Source organism: Quercus robur, chromosome 7 (assembly GCF_932294415.1).
Source record: "Quercus robur chromosome 7, dhQueRobu3.1, whole genome shotgun sequence".
NCBI lineage: Eukaryota > Viridiplantae > Streptophyta > Magnoliopsida > Fagales > Fagaceae > Quercus > Quercus robur.
In genome coordinates, this window is record NC_065540.1 from 45,359,265 (window position 1) to 45,379,109 (window position 19,845).

Here is a 19,845-nt window from a genome sequence, read left to right on the forward strand (position 1 = left end):
GTGACGTTTTCGGGCCCTATAGCGGCGTTTTCCTGCAAATTTTTTTTATAAGTCCTCATACCAGGTTAAGGGGCCCTATAGTGGCGTTTTTAAGCCCTATAGTGACGTTTTCCTGCAAATTTTTTTTATAAGTCCCCATACCAGGTTCAAGGGGCCCTATAGTGGCATTTTTAAGCCCTATAGTGACGTTTTCGGGCAACTGTTTTTTTTTTTTTTTTTTGAGAAGATGTTGACCAATGAAAAGATGGTACTCGAGCTCACCAAGCTCGAGTACCACAAAAAGTGGTAGATCCCAAATTATTTCCGAAACAGTGCTCTGTTGCTAAAAATTTCAAAAAAACATGGTATTGGGCCATTTTGGCCATGAGAAATTGTCAAACAAGGCTCGAGTGAAGCCCAGAAGCCCATCACGGTCCTCATCTAATGAGGAAGATCTTGGTCAGCGCCTTGAAGCGAAGCTCGAAGCTGCTGAGCAGAAGAGGTAATATTTTTGTATTGTATAACTTATTTTTCAGCCTTTTGAAAATGGGGTTTGAGAAAGCTTCACCTAGGAAAAAATTGAAGTTTAAAAAAGTTGTGCTTTGAAAAAGTGCGGTTAGAAAATGCATGTTTGCATTACCAAACATGCATTTTGAGATCTTTGACTTTGACCAAAAAGTCAAAATTTTCAAAATGGACCTGTCCTACTCAGTTTTTCGAGTAGAAAAATAAAAAAATTAATTGTGGTAGTGTACCTGTGCATTAGGCTTAATGTTAATATCTCGTTGACGTGGATTCTGGGGACTTATTTCGTTAAGAAAATAATATAGTACTAGATTTTCCTTGTGACCTATAGTATTCGTTGTTGGATGACTATAAAAAGCTCAAGTTTTTTTCGCAACAAGAACTCAAGCAAACCCTCACTCTTTTGCCCTAAACCTTGTGATTTTCTAACCTTTTTTTTTTTTTTTTTTTTTCTTGTGTTACCCAATTAGTAATCCATTATGGGCAGCAAGTTGGTGCCGAGTTCAGTACAACAAAGTGAGCTGAGTGTGTTAACCATGTCCGACCTCGACATCATGAACCGCATTTACGCAACCCATGTTCATGGTGACAAAAAGTTTGATGTTGAGTCTCTTTTCGTTCTCGTCGAAAACATCCTTAAGCGTGCCACCCTGATTGTTGACCATATTGCACTGGTACACTACCATAATTCTTTATTAGAATAAGATGCTCTCTCTCTCTCTCTTTCTCTCTCTTGTTTATTTTCTTTTTCCTAAATCGGAATTTTAGCTTGGACTGAAGCATTCCATAGTTTGGAATACACTATAGTGAGGTAGGGTAGCCATTACTTTTACCAAAGAAATTGAAAAACCACTTTAGCCTTAACGAAGTGGAATAAGCACACAAGGTCGCTTTACATTTTTGTTTCTTTAAAATGAGGGATATGTGATGCAAGTCCATTTTGTTGGGATGAGCATAGGTATGAGAATCAAAGTGAAGCATTTGGGTGTGTTCTAGATTACTGAGGCCGGACAAATATAAAAATTTTAGAGTTAATTACAACAATTTTCATAAAATATTTTTTAATTATTGTAGGTGGTTAATGATAGCTAATGAAGTGATGTGACCATACAAGAACCAATAAAATGGCCAACTCAACTAACATTACTTAGAAAAATAATTTTCCTCTTTTTTTTTTCTCAATACAATTATTTACACTCACTGCAGGGTACCCAAGTACACTTAAAGAGCTTGGAAGACAAGACCCCTAAGGCCAACTTTAATCCACCATTATGTACATTGAAGAAAATATCCAGCGAGGTAATCAGAATGATATAATTTTATTTGAAAATAATTAAATTAATATTTATAATTAAAAGTGTTTAAATAATGCTTAAGTGATTAAATTCATTAGTTCTTAATTTATCAATTATTATACCAGTAAGCATCATTTTAATTTATTAGATTAAAATTTTTCATAATAAAAGATTTGTAATGTCAGATGCAATGCAAGACTCCTGGTGAGGAAATTGCCCACAAGACAACAATGTCAATACTTAACAAACTGTCAAGCTATTCTTGGGATGCAAAGGCAGCGCTCACACTGGCTGCTTTTGCTTTAGAATATGAGGATTTCTGGCTACTTGCCCAACTTCACCCATCAGACCAACTCGCCAAATCAATTGGGATCTTAAAGCGAGTACCTGTTATCTTAAGGCGCCCAGGCCTTCAAAAACATCGAAGAGCATTGGTTGAACTTAACAACCTGATCAAGACCACATTGGAAGTGATAGAGTGCATCTTTGAGTTGGAGAAGCTATCTATCTATGATACAAGGGATGTACCTGCATTGTTAATTGCCATGGACCGTATTCCAGTCGATGTCTATTGGGCTATCATAACTGTTGTAGCTTGCTCAACTAAGATGTGTGGCCTCACTAATGAAGAGTAAGTTTTGATCAAATCTTTGAAGTACTTCCCTATCCTATACGTGTTATAAGTCTTATTAATTATTATACGAGCAATCTTGTTTTCACAAATTGATGACGACGAAAATTATCACCAATAGGTCACACCGTACTCGCGACTCGAAGTGAACCTGCACAACAGAAACAATCGAAAGAAAACCTTTAGAGAGCACCGGTGTGGTGCCGGCCAAACACTCTCCGAAGGTCAAGTTAGAATTCTTCTCCCCACTTTAGGGCGTTAGAGAGGGTCAATTAAAACGTACCTCGATTTGCGAGGGTGTTAGGTCTTTTATAGTGGTAGAGAGTTGGCTTTTCTTCTTGGTTTCCAAATCTTTTCCATGTGGGACTCTAATACAAATTCTTCTGAGCGTGGTGAGCAAGGATTTCCATTTTTGGATCTTAGGGCTTTTTTAGACGATAGGGACTTCGGATCATGGGCCATTACTATGTCTGTCAGCGATGGGCCTTCAAAGCGCATGGGGTCATCTTCACACAGGCCTAGCAGTTCCGATCCGTCAGGCCCATTAAGGTAGGCCCATCAGGCTCTATATTTTATCATCTTCAGTTGCCCCCTTCACCCCAATGGTCCGTCAGCTTTTAGGTCAAAGGATCAATGGGGTGATGATCCTAACGTATGGGTATGACGGGTATTTTATGACGGAATGTGATCTGTGAGACAAAAATTGACGGATTTATGACGGAATTTAAGTTTAGTCACAACTGGTTGACGGATTTATGCAAGATAGGATGACGGTTCCAGATGGATCAACCCGTCAGAGGAAGATTCATAAAGTTGACGGTTACACGATGGGTACAAATCTGTTGATGCGTACTAATAGGTTGTCAACATTTATTGAGCATGCCATGTGTCAATCTCTGAATGGCCGTTGTATAGGATCGAAGCGTCGCTTCGTCTTCCGTGCATCTCCTATATATATAAGGCGCCTCACACTCTCATTTTTACAATTTTCAATCAGAAATCGTTTGTCAGAGTGAAGCCGTCAACCTTGTCAGAGCAATTCGTCGAGGACGAGTATCTACCGATTACACCAACCGTCACCCATCCTCTGCTAAGTGTGGTAAGTACTTACTTTAATACCATAATCAAGTTATATTTCCGTCCTTGCATTGTTGTTAGGCTTACTATACCCGTCAATACTTTCAAACCCGTCAGTCTTAGGTTTCATCGTCAATTGTAGGAAATGTCTAGTGCGTCAAGTAACCAGTCGGTGGTTCGTGACGGGACGGAATACGAGGATGTATACCCGTCCGGTCATAAAGACCAAGAGAGCCCCGACGAAGATAGGAGTCCGTCTGCCTCCTCTTCATCCTCAACAAATGAGGATATGGAAATAGTTGAAATAGAGGGTTCTGATGACGACGGGAATCAAGCACTAGAGTCCGTTGTAGGTGTTGATGGACTAAGACAGTTCATCATGTTGCCAGAGTGGACAGTGCATAGGTTCACATCCGTCATCAGGGAGAAACATTTCAGCACTTTTAGAACCAACTTCCAAATCCCGGACTACGTTTCCATCCGTCTACCCTATGTGTCGGAGAAGTGTTACTATGAAGGGGTAGACGGTGTCGGAGTATACGAGCAGGCGTTGAAGGCTGGACTTCGATTCCCGCTCTCTACACTTCATAGGGAACTTTTGCACTATCTGGGGTTGTCCGTCACCCAGATATCTCCTAACGCCTGGAGGGTCTTTATAGCCATGGAGATTCTTTATGGTGCAATGTCGAATGGAGAAAGGAGACTGACGGTTCGTGAATTTCTTCACTGTTACCGTCCAGATGAGATTTCTGGATCAAGGGGGATGTATAGTTTTGCTAGTCGGAGCCCCTTGTTGAAGGTGATATTTGAGACCCCAGACTCAAATAGAGACTGGAAGAGTCGCTACTTCTTCCTGGAGGGTGACAGATGGATGAGCCGTCCAGGGGAGACGGAGTTCATGCCCGTCGACACAACCTGGGCAGTGATAAATCAATCGTGTATGCACCCGTCTTAATTTTGTAATGCTTTTCATATCCGTCCATTTTTATGTGTATATCTTGATCGCCTTTCTCTGCAGGTAGACGGCGCCCGCAAGTTAGCCTTGAGGAATTTAGTTTCCTTGAAAAGATTTGTAGAAAAACTAAGCCGGAGGAAAGGACTTGGGCTAAGTTGGTGAACCCGAAGACCATACATTGGTACTGCGACGGTCCTGAGCCCACCCAAGAGGCTATTAGATATGACGAGCGAGTTCACAGACGTAAGTCCGTCGACTTTACTTTGCCATTTAATTGACTTTACTTAGTTTTAATTTCATCCGTCATTATTTGCAGAGATGGAAGACGCAAAAAGGAGAGCTTTAATTAAGTCTCAAGCCGTCAAGAAGAAGGAATCCGGCGAGGTGGTACCTAGGGTGTCGGCTTCAGCCCCGAAGAGGAAACCGACATCAAAATCTGACCGTCCGTTTAAGCAACCAAAGGTCTCTCTTGAACCTGTGGTTGGTTTGATGGCTGAGGGTACTAAGACCGTCACCCCAGCTAAGCATTGGACGGGAAAAGGATTCATGACGGCCCTAGACTCTAAGCAAGAGAGACCTCCTTCCCTCCTCCGTGACGACTCCAAGTATGCGTTGGAGAAACTGTCGTCTATTATCACGGCGGAAGACTATGAGGATCTTGGAAACCACTCGACGGAGGCCATGGGGGAGATGGGCCTCTTTGCCGTTGCTCAGGTGGGTTATGTCCGTCAAATATGTTTGTTTCTCTTTTTCGTTGTTTAGTACATTATGTGACGGGCTCTTTTCTTGTTTGCAGTCCTTGGTCATGATGAAGGGATTACTAGACCGGTGTTTCAATCGTGAGAGTACCTTGGACCGGGTGCGTGCAAAGGCGGAGCAGACGGAGGAAGAGCTTGGTCAACTCCATAGATGGAGGTCCAATATGGAGAAGAAGCTGGAGCTTTCTGAGAAGGCAAGGAAAGAGCTGGAGGAGAAGATGGTCGAGGCGTTGATGGTCATAGAGAAGAAGGAGGCGGAGATTAAAGAACTGAAGGAAGAGATCCGTCATGTGAAAGAGGTAGCCGTCAAGGAGTACCGCGACTCAGAGTCCTTGTTGGGCGAGCTGGCGGACTCTTTCCTTCAAGGCTTCGACGACTCTCTCCATCAGGTCAAGAAGGCCTACCCTGAGCTGGATTTGTCAATGGTCAAACTTGACGACCAAGGCCAGACTTCTACCCTCCCCGTCGCCTCCGAAAACACGGAGGACCTTTTTGGGGAAGACGCTGTTCAGGGCGACGGAGAATCCGTCCCGTCGAAGGATGTTCAAGTTGTTGAGCCAAAGAAAGTGGATTAATCTCTATGTAATTTATTTTGAGAACAATCCGTCCTCTTTTTTTTTTTTTTTTTTTTTTTTGGTTTATTAATTTACTTTTCAGAACAATCCGTCCTTTTTAATTGTATTAAACACTTGCCTTCTGGGCTTTTGGCTTATTAATGTTTATATGCTTTCTATTATTGTTTGGAACTTGTTTAAAAGTCCGTCCTCCTCCTTGAGGAAGGATTTTCAAGAGAATATTTGTTTATCCGTTATACTCCGTCCACATTGTAGACTTATTATTTTGGGTTGATTGATCCGTCCATTTGGACGATCTGTTGTCCGGCCTCGTGGACGGTCCGCCAACTTTTCAGCATGTCATTATCTGTCCATTCTTGGACTTGTAATTTTGTTTGCCGTCTTTGGTGATTCGTCCATTTTTGGGACAAATTTTCCATCAGCTTAGGGATCCGTCGATTTTGGGGGACGTTTTTATTAACCAAGTGATCCGTCCACAACGTGGACTTGTAATTTCGTTCACCCTTTTGGTGATCCGTCCACTGTGTGGACAGTTTTATATCTTGTTAATGATCTGTCCACTTTGTGGACTGGTAATCATTTTCACTGTTTTGATGATTCGTCCACTTTGTGGATAAAATTATAACACCGTTTAGGTGATTCGTCCACTTTGTGGATAGTTCTTTCACGCTGTTGGTGATCCGTTTCCTGTGGACTTCATTTGTATTCGTCCATCTTGTGGACTTAAGTTATCATCCCTGTAGGATGTTATCATCCTGTAGGATGATCCGTCCATCTTGTGGACTTTACTTTGTGTCCGTCCATTTTATGGACTTACAATGATCGTCCTTGTAGGGTGATCCATCCATCTTGTGGACTGCATTTTGTTCGTCCATCTTGTGGACTTTTTAAGTTATCATCCTTGTAGGATGTTATCATCCATGTAGGATGATCCGTCCATCTTGTGGACTGACAGTGATCGTCCTTGTAGGATGATTCGTCCATCTTGTGGACTTTTTAAGTTATCATCCCTGTAGGATGTTATCATCCCTGTAGGATGATCCGTCCATCTTGTGGACTGACAGTGATTGTCCTTGTAGGATGATCCGTCCATCTTGTGGACTTTTTAAGTTATCATCCCTGTAGGAGGATCCGTCCATCTGGTGGACTTTATTTAGTTTCCGTTAATTTTGTAGACAATGGTAATGACATCCAAGTAGAAGATCAAAATCGTATCTGATTATAGAAATGCGTAAAGGAAAAAGTGCCTGCCCCCTTTGGGCCTAAAAAAGGCACAACAAGATTGTAGCCAAAAAGACAGTTAAAAGAAAACCTTATAAAAAGCTTAAAAAAAAACTGGTTGCCGTTCGCCGTGTCACTATTACTGGTAGTATTTCCTCAAATGCTCGGCATTCCATGGATGCGGTAGCTTCTCTCCATCTGTTGTCTCCAGGTGGTATGTTCCTTTCCTTTTCCATGACGCAACTCTATAAGGTCCTTCCTAGTTGGGGCCGAGTTTTCCTTGTGTAGGGTCTCTAGTTGCACCTATGACCCTCCTGAGTACGAGGCCTCCTACTTGGAAGTTTCTGTGTCGGACCCGGGAGTTGTAATGTCTGGTCATGCGATCCTGGTATCTAGCGATCCTTTGCTCCGCCGCCGACCTAACCTCATCTATCAGGTCCAGCTGTAGCCTCATGGATTCGTCATTCCTGCACTCATCATGGTTGTGAACCCTGTAACTTGTGAGCCCAACTTCTGCTGGGATGACCGCCTCGCTCCCGTATGTCAGTCGAAATGGCGTCTCTCCTGTCGGAGTCCTCGCCGTTGTCCTGTATGCCCACAGTATGCTCGGAAATTCTTCGGGCCATATGCCATTTGCCCCCTCGAGTCGAGTCTTGATAATCTTTAACAGGGATCGATTCGTGACTTCGACCTGGCCATTAGCCTGAGGATGGGCAGGTGATGAGTAGTGGTTTTTTATTCCTAGCTGTGTGCAAAAATCCTGGAAGTGGCCGTTGTCGAACTGCCTCCCGTTATCTGAGACAAGAATTCTAGGAATACCAAACCTGCATACGATGCACCGCCAGAAAAAACTTCTAATGTTCTTTTCTGTAATGGTGGCCAAGGCTTCCGCTTCTACCCATTTTGTGAAGTAGTCAATACCCACTACCAAGAACTTTAGCTGCCTTACCGCCGTTGGGAAAGGTCCCATGATATCTAGTCCCCACTGAGCGAACGGCCATGGAGCCGTTATAGGGGTTAGCTCCTCAGCTGGTTGTCCGATAAAATTGCTGAACCTTTGGCATTTGTCGCAGCTTTTAACGTAAGACTCGACATCCTTCTGCATGGTTGGCCAGTAATACCCAGCTCGTACAAGTTTGTGCACTAACGATCGCGATCCGGAATGGTTCCCGCATATCCCTTCGTGAACTTCCCTCATTACGTAGTCTGCCTCTTCAGCCCCCAGGCATCTTAGATAAGGATGGGAGAAACCTCTCTTGTAAAGGATGTCTTTTATTAAGACGAACCTTGCCGCTTGGACTTTTAGCTTTCTTGCTGCCTCCTTTTCTTCTGGCAGTAACTCGTCCTTTAAGTATGAAGTTATCTGTGTAGTCCAGTTTCTTTCGGAGCGTATCTCCTGCATGTTGTCTGGGTCTATTAGTGGAAAAAGTTGAACAAAAGAAAGTACATTACCCAGTGTCACCATATGTTCTGCTGAAGTGGCTTTGGCTAGCCGATCGGCGAGCTCATTTTCTCCCCTGGGGATTTGGACGACCATTGTTTTTAGTCCGTCGACTCTCGCCCTTACTTGATCAAGATATCTCTTCAACCTTTCCCCCTTGCATTCATAATCTCCTACCGTCACCGATAACGTGACCGCGCCCAAAGGGAATACCCTACTCCCTCCGAAACCAACGAGCGGGGCGTTTGTCGGTATTAGCTGCTCCCTGTCAATCCTCATTTGCTGGAACGCCGGATAGTACAAGATATCGGCCGAGCTGCCGTTGTCGACCAACACTCAGTGCATATTGTAGTTGCCTGCTCGCATGCTGACGATGAGGGCATCGTCGTGTGGATGGTGTAGGCGCTGTGCATCCTCTTCCGAGAACCCGATAATGGGGCTTTCCCTTCTTGCCATCTTTGGCACTGTACCCGCTAACTGGACATTCTGTACCATCCGAAGGTATGTTTTGCGAGCCTTTTTTGACGATCCGGCCGCAGCTGTTCCTCCGATTATCATCCTTATGTCCCCTAATGAGGGCCTTGGTCGCTCGTTTTCTCGACGGGGGTGTTGTTCTTGTGGGGGTTGATCCGTTCTCTCCTTGCTGACGAACTTCTTCAGCTTCCCTTGTCGGATAAGGGCTTCGATTTGTTGCTTCAAGTCGTAGCAATCGGCCGTGTCGTGACCATGGTCACGGTGGAAGCGGCAATATTTGTCTCTGGATCTTTTGTTGGGATCACTCTTCAGTTTTCCCGGAAACGTTAGGGATCCTTCGTCCTTAATCTGCATTAGGACTTGGTCTATCGGAGCGGTCAACAGGGTGAAACTTGTGAACTTTCCGCCCATGGGTTTTGGACGTCTCTCCTCCCTCCGGTCTCCCATCCTTCCTTTCTTCCGCCCCTGATCCTGTCGGGGATCCTCTTGTCTGTCTCTTTTCTTGGGTCTATCTTCTCGGGCTAAGAGTGCGTCTTCAGCGTTCATATACTTGGTTGCCCTGTAAAGCACCTCCGACATGGTCTTTGGGTCGTTTTTGTATAGGGAGAACAAAAACTTACCCCCCTTCAGCCCGTTCATGAACGCTGCCACCAATATCTTGTCGTCGGCTTCGTTGATCGAGAGCGCTTCTTTATTGAAGCGTGATATGTAGGCCCGTAACGTCTCCTCCTCTCGCTGCTTGATATTCATTAAACAAGCCGTGGATTTCTTATACCGATGTCCTCCGATGAAGTGCGTAGTAAATTGAGTGCTTAACTCCTTGAAGGTGCTGATGGAGTTTGGTGCTAGCCGGCTGAACCAAATCCTTGCTGCGCCCTTTAGGGTCGTAGGAAATGCCCTGCACATAATCGCGTCTGCCACTCCCTGAAGGTGCATCAGGGTCTTGAAGGTCTCTAGGTGATCTAAAGGGTCCTTGATTCCGTCATAACTATCCATACTTGGCATGCGGAACTTACTCGGCAGGGGGAAGGAATTGACGGTTGTCGTAAATGGCGAGTCAGTCCGGTTGACAAGGTCGTCAAGATCACTGGACACTCGTCCCTTGAGAGCGTTCATCAGTACTTCCATCTGTTCCTTCATCGCCTGCATCTCCGCGATGATGGGTTGTGGAGCCGTATCCGTCACTGAAGGGATGCTAGTGTCCCGTCGCACTGGTCTGCTCGGGGCGTTACTCTCCTGTGGTCCGTCATGATTTCTCCTTTCAGCGTTGGTCCCTTCTTGATCCGCTCCTTGGTTATTGACCGCCGCACTCTTTTGGTTCAGCTGCTCTTCTAGGTCGTGGTTTTGTTTGGTGAGGCGCTCCACGGCTGCGGCGAGCGTCCTGACCTGTCTCTCAAGGGCAATCGTAGGGGCTTCCTCTTCTTGAACGTCGTTAGTGGTTGCCATCGAGTGTGTGAGTACCATGTAACTCTTTTGTCTAGGAAGCGATAGTGTGCTACGTTCCCCACAGACGGCGCCAACTGATGACGACGAAAATTATCACCAATAGGTCACACCGTACTCGCGACTCGAAACGAACCTGAACAACAGAAACAATCGAAAGAAAACCTTTAGAGAGCACTGGTGTGGTGCCGGCCAAACACTCTTCGAAGGTCAAGTTAGAATTCTTCTCCCCACTTTAGGGCATTAGAGAGGGTCAATTAAAACGTACCTCGATTTGCGAGGGTGTTAGGTCTTTTATAGTGGTAGAGAGTTGGCTTTTCTTCTTGGTTTCCAAATCTTTTCCATGTGGGACTCTAATACAAATTCTTCTGAGCGTGGTGAGCAAGGATTTCCATTTTTGGATCTTAGGGCTTTTCTAGACGATAGGGACTTCGGATCATAGGCCCTTACTATGTCTGTCAGCGATGGGCGTTCAAAGCGCATGGGGTCATCTTCACACAGGCCCAGCAGTTTCGATCCGTCAGGCCCATTAAGGTAGGCCCATTAGGCTCTATATTTTATCATCTTCACAAACTTTAGTCAAAAACCTTTTATGAAGTTTCATCGCCACGTTTTCTGTTGTGAAATGGGTATTTAGTTTTTACAATTGAGTGAAAATTAAATCTTGTGAAAGATTTTTCAATAGAAGTTTTGAAAATGATATTGTTGTTGTTATAATATAAGTGGGTAATTAATATAAAGAAATCTAGTTATTGTTGATAGTTCTAAAAAGATATTATCATTTACCATTAAAAATATTGATTTATAAATTTTTGTTTATTAAATTGGGCTAAATTACCATACAACTCATGGTGTATATGGGTGTCCGTGACCAAAATGAAATCGTCAGAATCCCCTTCAAAAATCCTTTAATAATTTTATTCTAATAGAAACTTTAGGACTTCAAAATTTAGGAATTAAAATATTTGTGTGACTAGATTGTAATAGAGTTAAACTACAAGAAATAAAATTGGTTGTAATTGAAACTCATCCCCCAAAATCTCTTACTTTGGACAAAAGCTTAACAATTTCATTTTAATCAAAATTTAAAGGGGTCAATTATAAAATTAAAAATTTGAGAACTAAATTGAGTTATAATATATAGAAGCAAACCACATAGAATAAATTGTAATTTTTCCATAAAAAAATTAACACGAATGGTTGCCCACTTTTCAGGGACCAGGTGCAGGAACTATCCCACTTTGCTCAGAAGCTCAACATTGTCCTCAGCATATTAAAGAAGCAGATTCAACTTTGCAAACAACAAATAGGTAAAGGCCACTAAGCGGTTTCGTTCTTAAGAATGCATAGATGCTGAAAGCTATCTTCCCTAGCTATGTTGCAAAATGCAATGCAATGTCTTCAAAATGGACCACACTACTCATGAAAAATCCTTGTTTACACAGAGGATCTGGAGGCTCATAGAAAGATCAAGAAACTCGTTCAAACCCCTAATGAGATTATGGAGGTTTTCAAGGCGCTTATTTATGCCAAGAATAATCTGCAGCTACTAATTGATGGTTCTACTCAAAAAACGGTGCGCTCTTTTAACACGTCATTATATAGTTTGTTACCATGACTGTTAACCCTTATCACAGCCACAAGTTCAATTGTACTGCTAGCTGCTCTCTTGATAATTCTCTTTTATCATCAGATCAAAGATAATAATTTTTTTTTTTTTAAATAGGCGAGGATTAAATTTAAAAATTTTATTCAATCACAAGAGACTTTACTAGTTAAGTTAACTAGAACCTATATAAACATGTCATATTTATCCAAAGCTTAAGGAAATGGAATCCAAAAAAGTTATAATAATTGAATCACTATATATATTAGCATTATAAACTAAAAAAAGCACTATATGTTTGCCATTCATAATTGTCCTTAAGATTCTCAGGAAAAAAATTGTCTGTAAGATAATATCTTCCCAGATACCATGTTCTAAAACAGCGGCACACATGATAAAACACCAAATATTTTATATATCGAAAGAATACCACACATGCAATATTGCAACCAACGTCAAAATAACTTCACCTTTTGTCAAGAAATAATTGTGGAATGGGATCCGAGGAACAAAGGTAAAAGCATTTCATTAGTTATAATTTAACTTGACTGAAATATAGACTTTTTTAAAAATAATAATAATAACAATAAAAATATAAATATATAACGTTTGGATTCATTATGATAGTTTTTCTCATCAACCTAAAACACTGATTTTTAATATGGACGAAAGTTGAACTCCTACTATTTAAGAGAACTTTTATTTTTTGAAGAAGGAAAACATAACATCATCATGAAGATAAAACCATGTGTCACCATAACAAATACCAAGTTCTTTAGAACCCACTGGTAATTTAATTTCATTGAATCAAGTGCAATAAAAAAATCAAAGAATAATTAGTTTATCGGGTATGAAGTTGGTGCTAATATTTTTTTTGAGCAAAAAGTTGGTGCTAATATAGAGACTCTGATGTTCTCAATTGTATTGACAAACAGGTCAGCATTGAAGTGTTAAAAAAGAAGAATATTCTATTGTTCATTTCGGGCATGGACTTCTCTATTGATGAAATTTCGCTCTTAAAGCCAATTTATGATGCAATAAGGAAGGAGGAGCAGTACAAGATTGTATGGATCCCGATTGTTGACCAATGGAATGATGACACGCGTAAGAAGTTTGAGATGCTCAAGTCCAAGGTGCCATGGTACGTAGTGCAGTACTTTTCACCCATAGCTGGTATTAGGTTCATAAAAGAGGAGTGGCACTTCAAGAACAAGCCTATTATCGTGGTGATGAACCCAAAAGGGAAGGTGGAGTGCCCAAATGCAATCCATATGATTCGGGTATGAGGAATGAGGGCCTTTCCTTTCAGTAGCTCTGTTGAAGAAGCTCTGTCAAATGGAAGAGACTGGATGGGATCCATAGTGACTGGCATAAACCCAAATTTACATAATTGGGTAAAGTTAACTTAACTAATACAAGTTCTAAAACTCAATTGTTTAGGCACTAACACACACATTCACAAATGAATAAAAATCTTTTATCTTACTCTAAATATTCCACTTAATACTCTGCACATTTTGTCATGCGTATTTTTTTTTTCCATTTAAAATAACAAAATTTTTTATATTTAATGGAGTATGAATTGAAATACTGAGAGTATACATATGTGATTTAATCTCACACATAATTAAACTAGTGATGTTCATGCAGAAAAAAAATTGATGATTAAAACATTTTGCTCAATCAGATCAAAGAGGAGAAGTACATTTTCTTCTATGGTGGCAAGGACAAAGAGTGGATTCAACAATTTACTAAAAGTGCAAATGCCCTTGCAAACGATCCAGTGATAAAGGACACAAGGGTTTCTATAGAGTTGCTTTGTGTTGGAAAGAGCAACAAAGGTGAGGATGACCACAGTATCTTAGGGCATTTCAGGAACCGTATAGATAGCTTTTTCTTTTCCAAAACACAAAGGAAAAGTGAACCCGACCCAGTGACACATGAAATCCAAAAGCTGCTTTCCTACAAGAATGAGAGTGGATGGGACCTCATTTTTGAAGGTGTTAGAGGAGTTTGAGAAATGGAAAGAGTATGTGCGCCAAATAGGCTTCGAAGTTTTCTTCAAGGAGTACCATGATAAGCTTCTTCACACTCGACGTTGTTGCTTGGTGGATATCCCCATTACTACTGGAAAGATCCCAGAGCATATGAAATGTCCCAAGTGTCCACGAGTCATGGAGGCCTATATTAGTTTCAAGTGTTGCCACATTGACGGTGCTATGAATGTACTGCATTAGATCCCTATTTCTCTTTCTGCTAGCTTGTATTGCTACTAAATAATGTTATTATGTTTAAGACTTTTCTTTTTATGCTAATATAGTGTTTAAGATTTTCTTGGTTAGTAACCAATGCCACTAGTATAAGGGTGGGTGTGTGTTTGAGACTTGAGTAATGCTTCAAAAAAAGACATCTTGATTAATTTGGTGACTGATGCCCACATTTGTGGGGTGCATCTTTATATAACGTCAAATTTTGACATTGCAATAATGGAAGGCATCTTTATTTATAAGTATGACACTTGCTAATTGCTAGCATCTTTTTTTTTAATAATCTTTTTTTAGGTTAAAAGATGGAACTTTGAAGATAAAGTATTCACAATAGAGATTGTAAAAAAATTAGGCAGATTAGTACCCGAGTCCACCAAGCTCGGGTACCAATCTACTTATTTTCAAAATTAGGCAGATTAGTACTCGAGTCCACCAAGCTCGGGTACCAATATGCCTAGTTTCAAAATTAGGCAGATTTGTGAGGTACCCGAGTCCACCAAACTCGGGTACCAATCTGCCTAATTTTTGAAAATAGCCAGATTGATACCCGAGCTTGGTGGACTCAGGTACCAATCTGCCTAATTTTTTAAAACTGTCAGATTTGTACTCGAGTTTGGTGAACCAATTCTCCTTTTTTTTTGGATTGATTTTGGTAAATTAAAATTATAATAAATTGATTTTGGTAAATTAAAATTATAATAAATGAATGCTTGGAACCCGAGTTCACCAAAGTCAGGTACATGGGTAATTCTTTTTTTTTTTTTTTCTTTTTTTGAATTGACGAGAATTAATTAGAATGGTTTCTCAACTTCTTTCAGTATTTCTTTTTGGTGTGTCTATCAAAATTATTGGGAAAAAAAAGTTATCCTTACTGTAGTTTACTTTAAAGTTGTAAATCATGAATCAGACCAACAGGTAAGCATTGAAAAGCTTTAGCTGCCCTGAACTATGCTCCAGATACATCTTTAACTTCTTTGGTGAACATAGTAGCCATATTAAAAATCAATGGACTTCATTGTTTCTTTGCAATGGTTATTGCGTGAACAGGCAACTGTTCAGAAATGGATTTTATTATCATCACGAATGTGACCGTAATTATTATCATCATCACAGCCTGATTTAAGAAGCGATAAAAATAGAGAAATATATCAAATAGAAATCTACCATTGATCAGTCTTGAAGAGCAATCATATTATTTCTTGTATCAAACTTGAGATCCTGGCTTAGTTTGACATTACGCAACATGTACAGCAGCATAAAATCATGTCTTAGTTTTGGTAGTACTAAAAAGGATATAAATCTAAGCACCCATTAAAATGCTTTCAACCCATTCAAGATGAGAGTAGTATGATAAGAAAAAGGAGATCAAAGGCAAGGCCCACTAATAATGACAGCCATGCCGTAAAAGGAAACTATAACAATATCAGTAGTTAGATGACCAGTTGGCAGCACTTCCAACTCTTGGCATGCCAACAGTTTCCCTCTTCGACTCTTCATCCACGATGAAAGTTACACCACACACCTGACCAGAACTGTCCACCCTTGGCATAGGCTTCACCTCATTAAGGGGGTGTTCATAACTCCTCAAGCCTCCAGATGATGTGAAGAAGCATCCTTTGGAAAACAACAGAAACAGATAAATCAGCAGGCTAGTAGTCATGCTCATGAAGTAATATCAAACAAATAGACTATAGTATTAGTATTTGGAAGTTCATGCTAATAATTACACAAAATCAAAACAAGTCCTACTTTTTTTTTTAAACAATGTGGTAGAAAAATGACAGGGAAGATGAATGGGAAAATCAGTCGATTAGAAAGTAGATTTTGAAGCTTGTTCTTGCTATAGAAATTTGATGTCACCCACATACCTAAAGCTCACATAAAAGCTTTATCCCCCATATTTTAAAACCAAAAATTTTGACATCTGGATCATTAAGAAAAGCAAAAAGAATCCTAACTAACCACTCCATGAGGGCAACCATTTCCCTAACATGTTAAAACTGGCACATATTTTTCATGACCAATAATATGACCAATCTATTATATACTAGCCCAGACCCAATAAAATGGCACATATTATTCATGACCAATCTATGGTTAGATCCTATAAAAAATCTGCAATTAGAAAACATTTAGCAAAACAATTACAAAATTAAATCTACAGTCAAGTAAAATTGAGCAAAAAAAAAAAAAAAAAAAAAGCTAGAAGTTAAAGAGAAGGTCTGTCAAGGCCCTTAAATGCCAAAACAAATAGCTCTTTCATTTCCTAGTAAGTTTTAAATGAAATAGAAAATACTGTAAGGAGAATGCAGAAAAAAAAAAAAGAGAACACAAGGGGGTTACGTAGTTTGGTCTGCCGGCTTACCTCTACAATTTAAAGTCTTTGATGGCTACATCTTTGATATTAGAACTATGCATATTACAATGAATCATAGTAAGGTATAGGCCAAAATGGCCAAATACCATCAATTCTTGAAATATTTTGCAAAAATAGGGACTTGACCATGCTGAATTTGAATACTTATCACTTCATTCACATCAAATCCTATTTTTTGTTTCAATCCAATGGAAGATATGATTGAAAAACACTTGTAAGAAATGGGCATTAGCATTTTACACATAATGATCCAACACATACAAAATCAACACTAGAAATAATGCAGTCATCAACACCAGGCATAAGAAGAGAAAGTCTTAGTCCCAAAACTTTGGAATTGGGTATGCATCCTCAAGAGACTAATTGGAATGAACCACATGTACACAAGCAATGATGATATTTTAACGATATATGTCATATTTGGTCCTTAAAATTTTTTCCAATATTTCTTAAGTTATAAAAATACATAATTGAATGGCATAGAGCATGCATTTTGTTTCAAGTTGCATTTAGAAGAATGCCACAATTCAAAATTAGTGTACCTAGTTTGCGAGACCACCACTCATCGGTACCTCATTCCGCTTAGGGCATGTTCTTCGGTTATGCCCCTCTTGGTCACACAACCCACATTGCACCTTCCTCCCCCCCTCCTTCCATGGTGTGGTTCTCAGCCGGTTCCCACCCTCTTCCATCTCATTCTTGATTCGTGTTGAGACAGGGCGACCTTTCTCTCGAATCAATTGGGGGTTAGGGTGGACCCTTCGAGTTTCTTCAGGATCCGACCATGATAATCTATCTTTCAACGCAGGGACAACAGGAGCATAGCTCCGAAACAGTGCATCCACGCTATAGCATGGGTCAATGTACTGCTCTGCATCATGTCGATACCTAATACAAACTACAATGACATGTGAACATGGTATCTTGTACAGCTTCCATTTTTGACATGTGCAAGTTCTTTGCAACAAATTAACTCTATGTGTGTGATCCTCATGTCCATCACTCCCTATATTATGCAATGTATCTACTTGATATGATTGTTGTTGCGCTCTCAATCTCGTCACCCTGTGATGCTCCGCCTTCGCCTTATTTCTCATGAAGATATCCAAGGCATATTTAGTCCATTTTGTCCCGAATTTAACTGTGCTATGCTCTTATTGCGACGATCATCGAAGTAAGAATTCAATTTGAACCATGTGTATTTCACCATTGCCGTAATGGGCAAGCTACGAGCACCCTTTAGAACACCATTGAAGCACTCGGAGACGTTTGTAGTCATCGCCCCATAATGATAACTCTTGTCAAAAGTTAGAGCCCATTTCTCTTTGGGCACATCCTTCAGATATTGGTGCGCATCCCAGTTGACATTCTCAATTAACTCGAAGGTGGCATTGAACTTTCTCTCCTGGGTAGCACTTGATGCCCTCCATACTAGATTCTTTAAAGTTTCATTGTTCCATCTAGTGTTGACGTTACCACATAGATAACGAAGGCAGTAACGATGTTCTGTCATGGGAGGCCGCAGGGAAAAGTCTCGATTAGTGTCTCTAAAGATAGTTTGTATCCCAGGGTGTCTGTCAGATATGACACACAGGTGTCTCCAATCGGTAACATACGTTCTTATACAAGCCAAGAGCCAACCCTAAGTCTCTGTACTCTCGCTCTCGACAATAGTGAAGGCTACTGGATAAATCTTATTATTAACATTTGTCGCCATTGCAATCATCAATTTCCCTTTATATTTTCCATAGAGGTGGGTTGCATCAATGCTAATCACAGGCCTACACTTCTTGAACCTAACAATACATGGACGAAATGCCCAAAATACGGACCTGAATGTATAGGTTCCCTGTTCATAATTATCGTCCACTATTAACTTATACTCTATACCCAGACTTGCATCCTTAAGTCCTGCCAAAAAATGCGGCAACTCTGCATAGGACTCCTTAAAATCCCTGTATATAGCTGCAACGACCTTTTGTTTGGCATCCCATACCTTGTATGTGAACCATAATGATTACGTTAGAAATGAATACAAGTTAAATTAAAAAACTTGAAGAAAACAAATCAAGACTTGTAACGCTATAATATTTCTTTGCTCCGCATTCCTTTTTTTCTTTTCTTTTTTCCATTTCAATTTTCATAATATAAAGTATTCATGGATTTTGGGAAAAAAAAAATCATGATTATACTTCCCAAAAGACTAATGTCTCTACGTTGTATTGACAATAGAATGCAAGTTAAAGAATAGAATACCTTGTAGTGAGATACTTCGTGTTTTAAGTCTGCCAAAGCAACGTGGCGTAAGTTCTTTATCTTATATGCAAGGTCTTCTCGTATATAGCGCTCAAGTACATATGCTAGGAACACCGAATCAATCATCCAACCATCATGAGCATTCTGAATTTTGTAGCACGTGTGGGGGCCCTTGCATTTTGCAATCTTCCAGACATTGTCTCCCTTGCAAAATATCGCACGGACTGACCATGGACAAGAATCATCCTCACAACTCACCATAAGCTTCTCTGAGTCTGAATGCTCAGTTTTGAAGCTAAAATTCTCTCGCACTGCGTACCAGGTCAACGCATGTTGCACCGCCAATTTAGTCGCGAATACCATCCCTTTAATTAGCTGCTCCCCAGGCGTCCATGGTAATACTTCTGCTAGCATAGCCGGTGATGGATCAAACATATTATCCCAACTATTTTTGGTGAACCATTCAGGCGTAGGATCAGGACCGGGGCATGTCTCTCTATTCTCTTCTACAACCATATCTTCAATATGATCAACATCCTCATGTTCACCCATGGTATCTAGGAGGTCCTCGAAGTCATCCCTAGTAACATCGATATGGGTTGCATCATCACCAAGTCCGTGATCATCTATATTTTCGGATGTGCCCCTATGCAGCTCATCATTAGCTAAATGCTCTCCTTCATGCACTTGCTGGGGCCCTTCCTCCTCCTCAATCGAGTTCACATGGGCAAATGTCTGCCACGGTTCACTGCCATACCCATCTCCTGTGTTCTATACACACCCTTGATAAGATCTTTCTGGTATTGAGTCGATGTGCTCATCTACTCTTCCATCCAAAAAAATATGTTGTGAACCCTCTCCAACCTCTACTGTGGCGGGCTCAACAGTGATATAGAGATCCGAAGCAATGAATCCTCGAGCCACCATTTGTGCAACCATTTCCCACATCATCTTCACTTCGGTGC

The 19,845-nt window shown here is 40.7% G+C and overlaps 1 pseudogene; it reads left to right on the forward strand.

Moving 5' to 3' along the window:
• Positions 1–942: 942 nt before the first annotated feature.
• LOC126693634 (protein SIEVE ELEMENT OCCLUSION B-like) lies at positions 943–14,313 on the forward strand (annotated as a pseudogene).
• The last annotated feature ends 5,532 nt before the right edge of the window (positions 14,314–19,845 follow it).